The following is a 16,217-nucleotide window of genomic DNA, read 5'->3' as shown; positions in this document are numbered from 1 at the left end:
ACAAATTCTTGATTTGTTACAAGAAAATTAATTTTCAAATTATTTCAATTATTACTAAAACTTCAATAATAGTAGTAATTCATTGAACTGATTAAATCGCCACATCTGGTAAGTTGACAATTTTATTTTTCCATAGACCAAAAAAAAAAACACATATTGTTTCATATTGCAGGATTTGTCTGACACTGTTTATAATGTCTCAATAATGTCTCAGCACATGGGAGGGAATTTTTCTTCCCTATGTGAAATTGCAGGGACCGCATTACTCTAAACAGCCATATGACATTACAAAATAAGCTTTCCTGTATATCTGGGGGAACAGATGACCAGATACGCGTAAAGATAGGGATTATTGTGCCCAGTTTTCCACCATACTGAATCAAATCTGATCTAATCTTGTGAGGTGTGGGCAACATTAGATTTATCATGAAACCCAGGTCATATAAATATTCTATACATTTGGCTTTGTTGCCAATATTTACTGTCTGTGCTATTTATTAATTCAACAAAATATACAAAAATCGGTTCTAAATTCTAAATTAGAACACTGAGGAGAAAGTGCAAAGATGGAATTTATTAGTAAGACATGAAAATATTTCACACAGAAGATGAAAGTGTACATCTCGAAAAGACTTGTTGTCTGAAACACAGTAGGAATACCTTGCTATTTAGGGCAGTGAACAAAATATTTTCTATGTCAGTATAAATGTTATTAGGACATTACTTCCACAAGTCTGAGAGCTTCTGGTTATTCATGCTCCTCTAGATCCAAATGGTCAAACAAGTGTTTTGCAAAAATAAAATTAAAAAGTTTCTTATTAAATTGTGTTTAATTTACTGTTATTGTTTACCTTCATTTCTAGCTATCTATTAATCTATTATTTTATCTGTGTTTTTATGTGTATAAACTAACAACCAGCTACCCACAATAAGTTTGGCGCTATTGGGGATGGCAAAATAAGTACCAAAAAAAGTATATTGATGAATGTAGAAATCTGTCAATGATACAGTAAATTATAAATAATAAAAGGTAAATCTTAACCAGTATATATAGTAATAATGACAATCTCATTAATAATGGTAAAGATGAGGTTCTGGAGGAGAATTATCGTTCCCTGCAGCACATTCAGGGACTATTAGCACCTTAACATAGAAACGGGATGGATACAATGGCGCTGGGAGAATAGAACTCACCCAGACATATAAACAACACAATATATAAAATATATGGACATATCAAAGTCCTAAATGCAATTTAATATACAGCAGAACACATAAAAAACATATACAAGAGAAAAATAAATTATATCCCAATATAGAGAACAAATAAATCTGTTGTAAAGAGATATTGATGATTTTGACTAACAGATGTCATATGTCAATTTCGATCATTATTCAGAAAAGTCTCCTTTAGAAATAGTCCAAAAATGACTAAAATATCACATGAGACTCCAGAGGAAATTCAAAATGGGAGAGCATAATATCATACATCCATATATATGAAGGATTGGAACTCCAATGTGGAGAAAGGTGGTAGATATATAGGTAGAAGCTAACCACAGCAGCAGATTTATTCCAGAAATTGATAACCGGCAGACAGATAATAACAGCGTGACTTTTTTTTTAGGATTAAAAGCTCCACAAGGAGCTGAATTTGGAGTCCACAGAGATGTGAGTTGTACGCGGACTTTTCCGATATAGCATAATCCAATTACTCACCTACGAAGCTAGGAACCTTTATGCAGCAGCAACTCTCATCCTTTTACCAAGTTCACGGAAGACAGCTTCAGCAGGTGCACCTGCTGGACATGTGATTCGCCGGAGACATACACGGAAGAAAACAGTGAGTAATTGGATTATGCTGTCTCTGTGTACACCAGCACTTCCTGGTTTGGGTGGTCACATGATCGTGGCTGGGAGGCGGCTTTTGCTATCCACAGATTATATTAAGCTCATCTGGACACTGCAGCCTTGTCAGAGCAACAAGTTACCACTTACCTGTTCCTGGCTCCTGTGCTTCGTGGATTGCTGAGTCTTCCAGTCTCCTGTGTCTTCCTGTGTTCTGATCTCTGCTTGTTAGACTATCCTGGCTCTCCAACCCCTGTGTACCGACCCGGCTTGCTGACTATCCCTCTACTCTTGTGACCCGTGTACCGACCCCGGCTTGATTGACTCCGAGTTGCTTCCTGATTCTGCCTGCCTCCATTCCTGTGTACCGACTTGGCTTGATTGACTCTGCATCTTCCGCTCCACTCCGCTGCACTACATCTTGGGGCGAAGCTGAGGACCGCGACCTGCGACTCCTGGCAGCGAAGCCCACCCCGCCTTGCGGCGGTTCTTGGAGAACACCGGGGAGATCGTTAGACTCCGCACCTCAGGTAAGCCAGCGCTAATCAAGATTAGTAATAGTAATCCAGTATCTGTTACAAATTCACATCTAATTTCCTTCTCCTATGCTCTACTCCAAGACTTCTGCCGTGCTGCCCCCATTCTTTGGAACTCCCTACCCTGTCTCACTCACTCACTCACTCACACCCTGCTCTTCCCCAACCTTTAGTCCTTCAGACGCTCACTTAAAACTCACCTTCTCAAGCTCTCCTATCCTATCGCCTCCTAACCATTTTATCCATCACCTCCTTTCTTCGCCTGCCATCCCCTTTTTCTTTCAGTTGGCCCTATTGTCTCTCACCACCTCTCCCTCTAGAATGTAAGCACTCACAGACAGTGTCCTCCCTACCTATTGTCCAATGTCTGTCTGCTGTCTGACTCCTTTGTATGTGCTGTCATGTATTTTTCTGAACTCCATTGTGAGTCCCCACAGCATTGCTCACACTCATCTGTGCTATTTATGTGTATTACCTCATCTATTTGTTACTTACTTCTGTATCCGGCGCTACCAAATCTGTGTCGCCTTATAAATAAATAATAATGACCAAATTCCATGAGGCCACAGTGATGAGGTCAGATGATGCTTACAAACACATAGCGACGGCTGTATGCATTTTTAGCTGGGAACAATTGAAATCAATATGGATTTCAATCATTCTGAGCCAGCCAAACTGGCTGAATAAATTGCTGCATGTATGGCTAAATTAAGCATCCCATTTAAGCCTCGTTGTGGTCACCTGTATCTTCAACCAGCTTAGGACTTGTGTTCCATATTTCAACAAAAATGCATCTAAAAAAGCACATTGGTTTGCTGATCAGGTTTAGATGTAGGAATAAACTACATCCATTGACAGATGTTAACTGTACTGTATAGGTTTGAAAAAGCCCAATTAAGAGCAAAGTGTTTTAAAAGTAATGTGGTTTTCGATCACCAACTACTGCATTCAAACCACATCCCGGAGAGGAGGTTAAAGGGGCAAGTGTGGGGGGTGTATCAACGGGATTTGTGAGTTGTGGATCGAGATATATATATATATATATATATATATATATATATAACTGTATATACATTTATAAAAGTAAATATATGAATCAAACAAGTGGAATCTGAAATTCCCTGCTTCTACATACTATTATCCAGTTTGAGATAAAAAAAAATGTCAATATTGATTCATCCTTTTGGCTAAGCTCAAGTGTAGTATCTGACCTACTATGGTTGGTTTGGGATACCCTTAATGGGTGGGTCTCCTTGGGTTGATGCTGGAAGGTCAGTGGTGTTTGGAGCCCGAGGTGTTGGTGCCTCTAGGGGACAGGGCCCGTAGGTGACCTGAAAATGCATTTGTGGTGGGACTGGAACCCTCATCTTGCACAACCCCGGGGTAAAGGGGACTGCTGAGACTTGCGGCTGAGGTGGCCCCAAAGACCCATGAATATAAATATTAAATGTATATAAATATGGAATGTATAAATTACACAGCCCAACGAGAAAAAAAAATTTGGCGGTAGCTAAGGATATTTTGTGGTTGCTGAATTCAAAAATGAAAGTTGTTTTTTTCAAATTGACTCTAGTTCTTAAGATAATGGAGACCCTCAATTAGCAGGGAACTTAGCAGGAACACGTGCACATGAGAAGATGAGACACGTGAATATTCTAGTTGTTTACTCCACAAACATTCTAAAATATTCCCCCTCCATAGACATGTGATCGGTCAACCAACCAGCAGTCAATTGACAGTTAAGTGCTTTGCATTGTCTTTTGTGTTTTTCTTGTTTCTCGTCCATGTAATGTATTTGTATTCAGGTAATTAGTGTAAATAAGTCAAATTGTATACGGAGTGGTTGTAGCCATAATTTGTATATCCAGAGTGTTTGAAGTAAGAATAAAGTCAATTAGTTGACAGGGAAAAATAATCATTCTCCCACCATCCCATATCAAGCTGTAACTAATGAAATAATTTGTTAAGGCCTTGGAAAAAGATGGCGATTATTTCAAATACATTTGTAGATCATTCCCTGGACTAAGTATGGAAAAACTAAAAGCAGGAATCTTTGATGGCCCTCAAATTTGTAAACTTATCAAGAATTGTAATTTCACAAAATTTATGAATGGTGTTGAAGCTTCTACCTGGTGCAGTTATGTCTCAGCTGTCAAGAACTTATTGCGTAACCACAAATCAGATAGTCATGAAGAACTGGTAGAAAACATGCTCACAAAATGTGGGTTCTAATATGAGCATAAACATACACTTTTCCCATAGCCACTTACATAGATTTCCAGATAATCTCGGGTATTTTTGTGAGGAACCAGGGGAGAGGTTTCACCAAGATATAAAGGTGATGTAGAAAAGGTATCAAGGCACATGGGACAAACACAGTATGGCAGACTATTGCTGGAGCCTCCAATGTGATTGTTCTAATAAACCACAAGAAAATCATACAAACAGCATTTTATTACGCATTCATTGTAATTAACTGAATCAGCTTACTATGTTTATCTGTTATTATACCGCATAAATGCCAATATGTATTGCATCTGTTTACTTTTGTATAATTTGAGACAATTTCAATGAGATTTGTAAGTAGGCTATGTCTGATATTACATTTTTTGCATTTTTATGTTTTTCAATGGGGTATCAATTATCTAAAAAAATAGAGCCAATCTAGCAAAACCAATGTAATATTCAGAATCAGCACCACTAAGTTACCCCAAAATCCCTATAATTATATTAACAATAAAATGAGTGATGACCAGTGTAATACATATATATTATATTAGTCAAGTGTAAGAAATATGCAAATCGGATAGTTCCCACACAAGTAAGTATGTATAAGTGACAGGGATGCAGTTTTGGTTGCCCAAAAAATCTGTCTTGACAAGACAATGCAATTGGAAGTCCAAATTCTGAGAAATTAAGAGAACAGAATTTGGTACTGGCAAAGAATAAATGTATAGATGGCGATACGATGGCTGATTGGAGAAAGCAAATGCAACAATGGCAGTGATACAAAATCCCTCTTTAAGAGAGGGACGAGAGTGGACACAAGACCTCAACTACAAACAGCATCATCAGTAAACATTTAAAAGATGCTGATATAGCACAATGATAAATGGTGCAAGTCAATATGGCATTGTCCTTGAACCCACCCACTCAACCACCCATATGTTGAAAAGGATATGTAACAAACCAAGCACTTCAACAACAGGGACTGCCACTTTTGTGGCTGAATTACTTGATTTGTTTGGGCCCCCACAAAAGCTAACAGTTTGGTTGTTAAACTGGAGAATAGATAGGGATGTTAACAAATGAATCACATGCATTTGGATGGTCATCTTCCACAATGGAGACAAAGGACAATGTTATCGTTACCCTCATCATCATCTTCATTGAAGATGTCTTCATCATTTAAAAATAAGATGCACCAAGTAAGGTAACTTTTAGGCAGCATGTGTGACACATTGGAGAGGGTCAGCAACAATACTTTAGCCAAAACTGGTGAAAATGTGGACAGTTGTGAGGATATTATTACAAATAGACTGTAAATGACCGTTACTTTTTATAGTATTAATATAAGAGCAAAAAAAGCTCAAGATCACATAATTTTATCTAATTTTCACATTTTTTAATCAAATCCAGATCCAAAACCAAAACCTTTCATGATTTTGGGGCAAAGCCTGTAACAAAACCATAACATGAAAACGTTTTACAACCAAAATCCCATCCAAATCCAAAATGTGGGGTTCAGCGCACATATCTAATAAATATGCCGACCTGTAGCTTTTGCAACTGGTGGATTGTCTGTCCCTTTGAAGCACTGGAGCTCCCCCTTTCTCTGTGAGCCCTCATTAGCCATGGCTGCATGTGAGAATCTACCATATCCCAGAGCCATAAGAAAAATACTGAAACACTCTCCAACTGCCAGGGTTACCCAGTATTGGTACCTCACAGAGCAGAGGATATGATATGATCGGTAGATTAGTGGAGATCAGTTGTATAATCAGCTGACAACCGTATATTTAAACCGACAATATTTTACATTGAGAAGAGAATTAATGGACAAAGTCCCTTACTATGTATTATATAATAATAAATCACTGTTTAAACATAAACATTAATATGACTTAATTATTTCCATGCATATTGCAGCACAGTCAACCAATGACCTTATATTTTTTAAATTTGACACTTAATCATGAAGTGAATACATTTTTTAATGTACACACAGTATAATAACCACCGAGCTGCATCATTTGGGTTGGTTTACTGAGTAATATTGTATAAATAACTCTCTGCACCAATACACTGAGAAGAGTTTACCAAGCTAATCTTGGTACAGCTTCACATCAGATGGTAACATACAAGAAGAAATTAGTGTGCACATGAATGTGTTTCAATGGAAAAATCAATAAAACAGTATCTTACAGCAGCCTCAGGAATATAAAATGATTGTATAGCTAAAGAGATTAAGGAAATCAGATAATATGTTCTGCCTCTCCACAATGGCTCCTACATCTTTATCTTATAATGTATTCTTGTTTGCCAATATAAGCAACCCTTTAACGCTATCAATGAAAATAGTGGTCTCTGCTTCTATGCATACCATGTATAATGAAAAAAGCCAGCTTGCCTTTACTCTCATCTCTGAGAAAGGTGTAATTGTCCGCATTGAATACAAGCAGGCAATCTTCACAAAACAGCGAGAAGTCACAAGCATGGAATAGTGCATATAGAGTGAATGCAGTGGTGTGCACAAGACAGTAGGAAACCCATGATACGAAAGCCCATTTAAGGATCATTTACAAAAGTGCAAATGTTGCTTTGTGACATCACACTTCAACATTTGTATAAATGCACCCATTTTATAAGTAAATGCATGGCTGTGCCGGCCAAGATGGCAGCTTCTGGAAGAGTGCAACATTTTATGCCATCCAATAGGAGTATTTGGATGGATCGGGGGTGTTTCTTTCTGAGAACAGATTAGGAGCATAAGTGCATGCAAAAATTTAAGTTTAAATTTGCGGGACAGAATTATTTAAATGAGACAAAGGTGTAGACAGAGCATATTGGGACCAGGGCCGGATTAACTGCAGGGCTTTATGGGCTAAAGCCCAGGGGCCTTGGGCAGCTGGGGGGCCCCTAAGAAAGGTCTGCCGGTAGCGTTATAAATATATATTTTTTTTTTTCCATACTGCTGGCAGTATATTGAAATAAACATTCGTCAAGCGATGTATGCCCAATCTGATATTACTAGGGGCCCCCCAGTAATATTGGATTGGGCATACATTGCTTGACAAATGGGGACCTCACAGTACCCCTAGCCCAGGGGCCTACAGTGTCTTAACCTGGCCCTGATTGGGACACACGCTACTTTAAGGAAAGATTCACAGCTTTTATTCCTGACAGCAAAAAAAGCAAAAAAAAATTAATTTTCCACCAGATCAAGGTCATTTTGCATATTTTATAGGGAAGCAATTTGCACATACCAGGGAAAACCGGAGAAAGCGTATTTCTACATGCGTTTCCAGCCATAAAATAAACATTTTCAAACACAAAAAGTGACACATGTAGCAAACATAGTCCTGATGTTCTCTTACTCTAATTATTAATTTAACCCAGATATAAAGCTAAATAGAGCAGTATTTTAGTAGAATGGAAATGTTTTTTTAACTAATCAAGAAGGTGATCCTAAAAATAGTAAAAACTACAACATTTCACTCTTCCCACCAGGTGTATTTTCAGGTGCCTCCATAAACTGCACAACTAGATGTAGATTTATTTTTCTGGGGCTGTTCAAGGGGCCAAGGAAGTGAGACCTCGAAATGTGAAATAGTTGCAGAAATAAAGAAACAGCTAAAAAAATGCATTTTTTTCAATTCATAAATGAAACATTGGTTAGTTCAGAGATACTCACCTTTTTTTGGGCCATGTCCCAGACTATATATTTAATCCAATAATATGTATCATTTCAATAATCAATGCTTTTCTAGGAACTCTATGCACATTGAAATGCATTGTCCATTGAAATAAATGGGAAATCTCTTCTCAAGTGCCTGAAACCATTTTTTAAAATTTACTACATTTCCTCAGCTCTACACAATGCAATGCAGAAATAAATTTATTCTGTGATTGTGAGATGGATGGAGCATTTTTTTTGGAGGTTTGTAAAAGTGGATACATACATTATGATTTGCCTATAGTAGATTAGGTGAATTAAAATATAGGAGATTTTATTAAATTGACCTTTGATAGATCTCCCTCTACATCTCATTGTTGCATTTAGGGGCATACAAGGCTCTTCCACCTTGCCTGACCCATATTCAGGAAGGAATAACTAATCTGCCCATCGGTAGCACAATTCTGCACTCAGTCACAGCCATGCAAGAAAGGTTGCATAGGATCACAAACTGGCATTTGCATTTCATTTTTGCAGCTTCGGAAATGACCTTTTCAGTCTATGGTATTTATGAAAATATATCTTCAATTTCTAAGAGCAGCCGCTAGATTATCTAAAGGTAGGTATCTGACGAAAAAATAAATGTTTACTTTTCTTGCTGATGTATAAAGTATGGGGTCTATTTGTTTACTGCATAAATAAAAATAGTTTATTTATTACTCACATTGTATGATGATTCAGCTCTAAAGTTGCTTAAATAAGCTTGTATTGTATTATATTTTTTACATTGTTATGATACGGCTATTCTGTGCTTAGCATAGTAGGCTATAATGATTATGCTTTTAAAATGTCACTTTACATTGATGGATTTAGCGAAATTTATGATGCAAATCTTTTATAAGCATCAGTTTGTATTTCTCTTTTATAATGCCCGTGTTGTTAAGGCTGGATGATTATGACATATTTGTACAGAATACAATTAATTCTGGGAGACATGGTATTGCTGGGTCACACTAAATTTGAAAATTACTTTCAGACATAATTAGCTGAGTACATTGGTCTACTAAAGTGCTTCACTTTATACAGTAATATTTTTTTTAACCAATTTGAATATGTAATTAAATTATGTACTGAACAGACAATGGATATTGACAAAATGCTAGTTATTCTGCCATCACTGGGTTAAAAAGAGGAAATATACTAAAAGATTGCCATATACTGTATATAGGTTAGGTTTGTCTGTTTTGTTTTATTTGTTCTTTTTATTTGTTCTTTACTGTTGAGAAAGACAAGTCCAACAGACTCGCAGACATTGATTGGTAATGCCAAACAAGCATTTCACTGTTTTCACTAAGCTTTATATACTGTCCATATAGCAACTAGTAACAGAAGCAAAAGAGCACCTGTCATAAAGAGCTTCATTTAGAGTTGGGAGTCAATCATCATCATTATTTATTTATATAGCGCCAGCAAATTCCGTAGCGCTTTACAATTGGGAACAAACATTGATAAGACAATACTGGGTAATACATATAGACAGAGAAGTAAGATAACCCTGCTCGCAAGCTTACAATCTATAGGACAATGGGAGTTAGAAACACAAGGGCATGTGCTACATCATATTGCACAATGGACCAGCTAGAACGCAAAGGTGATAGTATTGAGTGGGCTGTGTGTGTAGCAATGTTGGTCAGAGGGTTGTTGTCTTTCGTTAGCAGTGTAGAGGATGGTAATAGGGTAATATAGGGAAATTAAGATGGTGGTTGAGGAATATCATAACCTTGTCTGAAGAGATGGGTTTTCAGTGAAAGCTTGAAGGTCTGAAGAATAGAGGAAAGTCTTACTGTGCAAGGGAGGGAATTCCATAAAGTGGGTGCAGCCCGCAAAAAGTCCTGTAACCGAGAGTGGGAGGATGTGATGAGAGTGGAAGAGAGATGCAGATCTTGTGCAGAATGGAGGTGTCGAGTAGGGAGATATTTTGAGACAAGTGAGGAAATGTATGTTGGTGCAATTTTGTTGATGGCCTTTATGTTAGTAGCAGAATTTTATATTGGATTCGTTGAAATACAGGCAGCCAATGTAGAGATTGACAGAGTGGCTCAGCAGAGAAATATTGGTTAGTAAGGAAAATCAATCTAGCTGCTGCATGCAAAATAGATTGTAGGGGTTCAAGTCTGACTTTGGGAAGACCAGTAAGGAGGGAATTGCAATAGTCGATGCGGGAGATGATGAGTGCATGAATTAATGTTTTTGCGGTGTCTTGTGTCAGATATGTGCGTATTCTGGAAATGTTCTTTAGGTGTATGTAACATGATTTAGATATAGAGTTGATGTGGGGAATAAACGACAGTTGTGAATCAAGGATTACACCTAGGCAACGAGCTCTAGTTGGGATTTATGGTCATGTTATCAACAGAAATAGAAATGTCAGGCAGGAAGCTACTGTTTTTGGGTGGGAATATTATTAATTCAGTTTTTGAAAGATTGAGTTTGAGTTGGCGAGAAGACATCCAAGATGAAATGGCAGAAAGACAGTCAGTAACGCGAGACAACACAGATGGTGAAAGATCAGGAGAGGATAGATAAATGTTTGTATCATCCGCATAGAGATGATAATGAAATCCAAAGGAGCTTATTAGTTTTCCAAGAGAAGAGGTGTAGATAGAGAATAGCAGAGGACCTAGGACTGAGACTTGTGGTACACCAACTGATAAAGGAAGCGGAGCAGAGGTGGATCCAGAGAAAATTAACACTGCAAGAGCGATTAGATAGGTAGGATGAAAACCAGGATAGGACAGTGCCTTCAAGACCTAGGGATTGTAGCGTTTGTATGAGGAGAGAGTGGTCAACAGTGTCAAATGCAGCAGAGAGATCCAGGAGAATTAGAAGAGAGTAATGGTTATTATTTTTTGCTGTGATCAGATCATTGACAACCTTGGTCAGCGCAGTCTCTGTGGAGTGTTGAGAGCGAAAGTCTGACTGAAGAGGATCCAATAGGTTGTTTGCTGTAAGAAAGTGTGGGAGGCGAGTGTAGGGAATTCTCTCGAGAAGCTTGGAGGGGCATGGGAGTTGGGAGATGGGGCGGTAATTTACGAGAGAGTTAGGATCAGAATTCTGTTTTTTTAAAATGGGAGTAATCACTGCATGCTTGAATAGTGATGGAAAAATACCAGTAGAAAGAGATATATTACATATTTTAGTTAGAGGGGGAATGAGCACAGGAGACAGGGACCTACTAATTTGTGAGGGAATGGGATCAAGAAGACAGAAGGTAGAGTAGGAAGCCACTTGATCCAGGGCAGTTGCTATGGTTTGATGAAAATTGGGTACTGCCCGATCATGGGAGGAGAATGTAGAAATTGGGGAGAGAAGGTGTTGGAGAGAGGTGGAAAACTGTTGAAGATCAATAGAGTTGAAATTCCTGCGGTTGTGAGGAGGCTTGGAAGAGTTTGACACTAGGGAGAGTAAAGTACTGGGGGTGAGCGAATAAGGTGATGATCCAAGAGGGGGAAAGGAGTGTTAAGGAAATGAGAAACTGAGCATAGTCTAGAGAAAACAAGATCAAGACAGTGGCCATCCTGATGAGTAGCGGATTCAATCCACTGGGAGAGGTTAAGTGAGGAGGTTAGAGAGAGTAGTTTGGAAGCAGCATTGGAACGTGGATTTGAAATAGGGATGTTGAAATCACCCATCATGTTGGTGGGGATATCAGTAGATAAGAAGTGAGGGTCAATGTCAGTGCAGATACGAGGTATTAATTTGCACCTTGGTAAAACCATGGTGCTCTTTTTGGTGGAAAATGTATCAGATTTAGATTTGGAAGGGGAGTGTATCCTAGCTAAACGCTAAATCGCTTGCATCGCAATATGGTTGGCCCAGGTGCAAATTTGTACCCCTTAGCTCGATTTGTTCGCAACTATAAATTAGGCCCTAAGATGCATTTATGAACATCAGTTGTGGTTGGTTGTGCATTTCAAGGTGCATTCGGGCCTTGGCAAAGCCGAAAATAAATCTCCACTTTGTTTAGAAAGTTTGCAGATCTACCTGAAAAGAGTGAAGACACCACTTCAAATTCACAACCACTAACACTTTGAGACCAACCGTTTCAGTAACTTACACTTTCTATTTGGTTATTAAAATTTTGCTCAGTTTAGTTTCATTTGTGTGATAATTAAGAATGAGTGGATGTTGGGATGTGTTTAATTACGTGTTTCACTTTTGTATGTTTCAATGTTTATATTACATTGCTCAAATAACACTTTGAAAGATGTTTAAAAAAAAAGTCAATTTATTATTAGAGATAATCAGTTCTTAGGACAGTTCAGAGATAGTTTTTAAGTTTTGACTCTATTGTCGTACCAAGTCATACTGAGCACAATTACATGAAACACTATTTTTTATGCCATTAAAATGTCTTTTTAGATACTTTTTGTTTACATTATTGTCAATAATTATTAAAAAACAAATTTGTGCATGAAGTTAAAACAGATAATAGGGGATAAAAAGGGGACAATAATATCCAATAAAGGAAACAAATGAAAAAAGGCAACATTACCTTAATTATTGTTAAATAGAAGCTATAAGAGACAACACAGGAATTTATTCCAATAAGAGTTCTAGGTTAGAAAAAAGTGCAATTAATTTGCTGATATACAGTTATTCCTCAACTCAAGGCTACGTGTTCTTGTAATAAAAAATAAATCAAAATATAAAAAAGTTCTCTCTAAATTTGCCATTATGCGTCTTTATTTAAATCCAGTAGCTTAATGTTAGAATTCCATATTGTTAGGATTCTCATATTATAGATATAATATACAGAACCCTACTGGAGCGACATGCCGCATATTAATGATTACTATCCACCATGACCCCTCCTTTCGGCCATGCCCCTGGCGGACGGCCACACAAAGCAGCTGTTTGAAGGCAAATATGTAGAAAAGAGCAATAATGCTACGTATTTCACTTGATACATATCGCATCACTGAAAAATACTATCTTGCGTGTGATTTAGATAATTATGATCCATGTCTAAATTAAGTATTTGTGAGTTCAGCAACATTTTGAATGTTTACGAGAGAGTTGTGCTAAAAAGACATTTAAAAGCTTTAGAGATTCAGCCGTTTTACATATTTCCTAGTTAGAAACAGCGAAAAAAATATAAATAAAACAACATATATAACATGTATATAGCACATGCTTTGGATTAAGTGCCATATATCTTCAACTGTCATTTATAATAATGTGGGTAATTAAAGAATGGGTTCATGGTTGTGAAGTGTAAGATTATTTTTCCATTCTACTTCCACTCTGCTTTCATGTTCACAGCTCGGAAAGTTAGATAAAGAAAAAAACATCTAGCATTGATCTATATTCCATAACAAGAAATGATCTTCAGTAAACAAACATATTTACTGATACAATTCTGTGGGCTTTGTCAAGTTATTTTCAATCTAGAAGATGCATTGCAGCAATCCATATTTCATACACAACATTCCTATGTGAGCTTTTGAAAAAAAAAGTTCAAACCACATTAAAGTAATACATACCATAAAATTGTAAAGAAAAAGCCCTTGTAAGTCCAATTCATTTTTAACTATGCTTCCAAATAGTAAGCACACTGTGTTTGTATTATTTGAATTTACTTTTGTTAAATCATATATGTATATTGCACTCTTTAAATAGTAGTTCACCAACTTCTTAAAAGTGAGCACAAAGTAAAAAACATTTCAACAATTCAAAGTAACCTCTGGGTAAAACTGTTAACTTACAGATGGAGTACAATTGGATGGGGAATGTGGTGTGGTGGAGCTCCCTTGAATTGTGGAGCATGTCTTGGATCATAGTGCAATAAATCTATCCAGTTAACTATGTATCAATGGCAGCTTGGCCCAGATAGAAAAGACTGACATAATTGATGCACAGGGCTTATTGTGCCAGCTATCTAAAGAAGTTGTACTCCATCCACAGATGTAGTTTACTATTATACAGAGGTGTACTTTTAATAGTGGGAAGTAACTTTATATGCACATATAGCCAACAATAATGCTAGGAATATGATCCAAGATAGAGCTAGATGATGTTTTGCTAGCACACTCAATATAGAGATAATTGGAATGATGATTATCAATTATGTCACCTATACCCAGAAATATAAAAATAAAGGTCATAGAAAGTGTTATAGAATTGAATTGATAGTGTAGGTAGTTAGTGCATGTACCCATCTGAATGAGGTAATCTTGTCATGGTAGGTGGACATTTATAGTTTGATATTCACATATATTATATAGCAATATTACAGAGTCTAAATCACAAGTGACTTGTAATACACACTCAGTGGTCACTTTATTAGGACCCTGATTCTTTGTGATATGGATTCAACAATGTGCTGGAAACATTCCTTACAGATTATGGTACATGTTAACATGATAGCATCATGCAGCTTTTGCAGATTTGTTGGCTGCACATTCATGCTGCAAATCTAGACAATATCCCAAAGGTGCTCTATTGGACAGATCTGGTGATTATGGAGGCCATTGGAATACAATGAACCCATTGTCATGTCCAGATTGAGATGACTTGTGTTTTGTGACTTGGCATGTTATCCTGCTTGATGTGGCCATTAGAAGACGAGTAGACTGTGGCCATTAAGTTATGCACCTGGTCAGCAACAATACTAGGCTGGTAGGCTGTGTGAGTTAAACGATGTTCAATTGGTATTAAGGGGGCTAATATGTACTAAGGAAACATCCCCCAAACACCATTACACCACCAACATACACAATTGACACAAGGCAGGATGGATCCATAGATTCATGTTGTTTACCATCTGATGTTGCAGCAGAAATTGAGGTTTGTCATACCAGGTAATGTCTATTCACTTTTCAACTGTCCAGTTTTGGTGAGTCTATACCCACTGTAAGCTGAGTTTCCTGTTCTTAACTGACAGTAGTGAAATCTGGTGTCGTCTTCTCCTGCTGAAGTTCTGATGTGCCTTGCATTCAGAGATGCTCTCCTGCCTATCCCTGTTGTAATGTCTGGTTATTTGGGATACTGTTGCTTTCATGTCACCTGGAACCACCAGTCTGGCCATTCTTCTCTGACTTCTCTCAGTAACTAAACATTTTTGCTGATGTCCGCTCACTAAAAATGTTCTGTTTTGCGCACCATTCTCTATAAACTCTGGAGAGTGTTGGGCATGAAAATCACATGAGATCAGCAGTTTCTGAGATACTCACGCTACCCCATCCGGCACCAATAATTCCATGGTCAAAGCCACTGAAATAACATTTTTTCCCCATTTTGGTGTTTGGTCTGACAACAACTAACCATGTCTGCATGCTTTTATGCACTGAGTTGCTGTCACATTGGCTGTTTAGATATTTACATTAATAATCCACCAGTGAGTTGAATCACTTCCTGTCTACCTTCATTTTAAGCAAAGAATCCTTAGTCAGGAGCTGGTTGACTGCCTGAAAATATATACTGTAAACAGGGAAAAGGGTCTACAGGACCCCAAACAACGTTTTGGTGGGCGCCCCATGGACAAAGGTTTTTCCTTCCCCAGAAAATTAAATAAAATATTTTCTATAAGCTAGAACAGGCTTGGGCAACCTATGGTTCTCCATCTACTGTTGAACTACCATTTCCTGTATGCCCTGCTACACTATAAAGGCATGCAGGTGGGACATATGTTGAATATCGTTATGCTACAATGTGTTGTGATAATCTTACTTACCCTAGCATTTTGCAGTGTAGTATTCATTTTGGGCACAGTACAAATGCAGCCAAACCAACAGTAGAACATTACAGGTAGGCTCGATTAGTGCTCACGGTTAGTCAGAAAACAGAGGCACTCCTATTGGTACCAGTGCTATCTGCCAGTTGCAGTAATACTACAGGGTCTGGTAGCCCTTTGGAATACTAAATCAGCAAAGAGG

General features: G+C 37.6%; 1 protein-coding gene across 2 annotated transcripts in view; it reads right to left on the bottom strand.

Moving 5' to 3' along the window:
* Positions 1–16,217, bottom strand: part of COL19A1 (collagen type XIX alpha 1 chain) — a 603,039-nt gene that overhangs the window by 207,537 nt on the left and 379,285 nt on the right. The gene's annotated exons all lie outside the window — the stretch shown is intronic.

Source organism: Mixophyes fleayi, chromosome 3 (genome assembly GCF_038048845.1).
Source record: "Mixophyes fleayi isolate aMixFle1 chromosome 3, aMixFle1.hap1, whole genome shotgun sequence".
Lineage (NCBI taxonomy): Eukaryota > Metazoa > Chordata > Amphibia > Anura > Limnodynastidae > Mixophyes > Mixophyes fleayi.
Note: the sequence above shows the minus strand (reverse complement) of the source record. Positions and strands in the feature narration are given on the sequence as shown.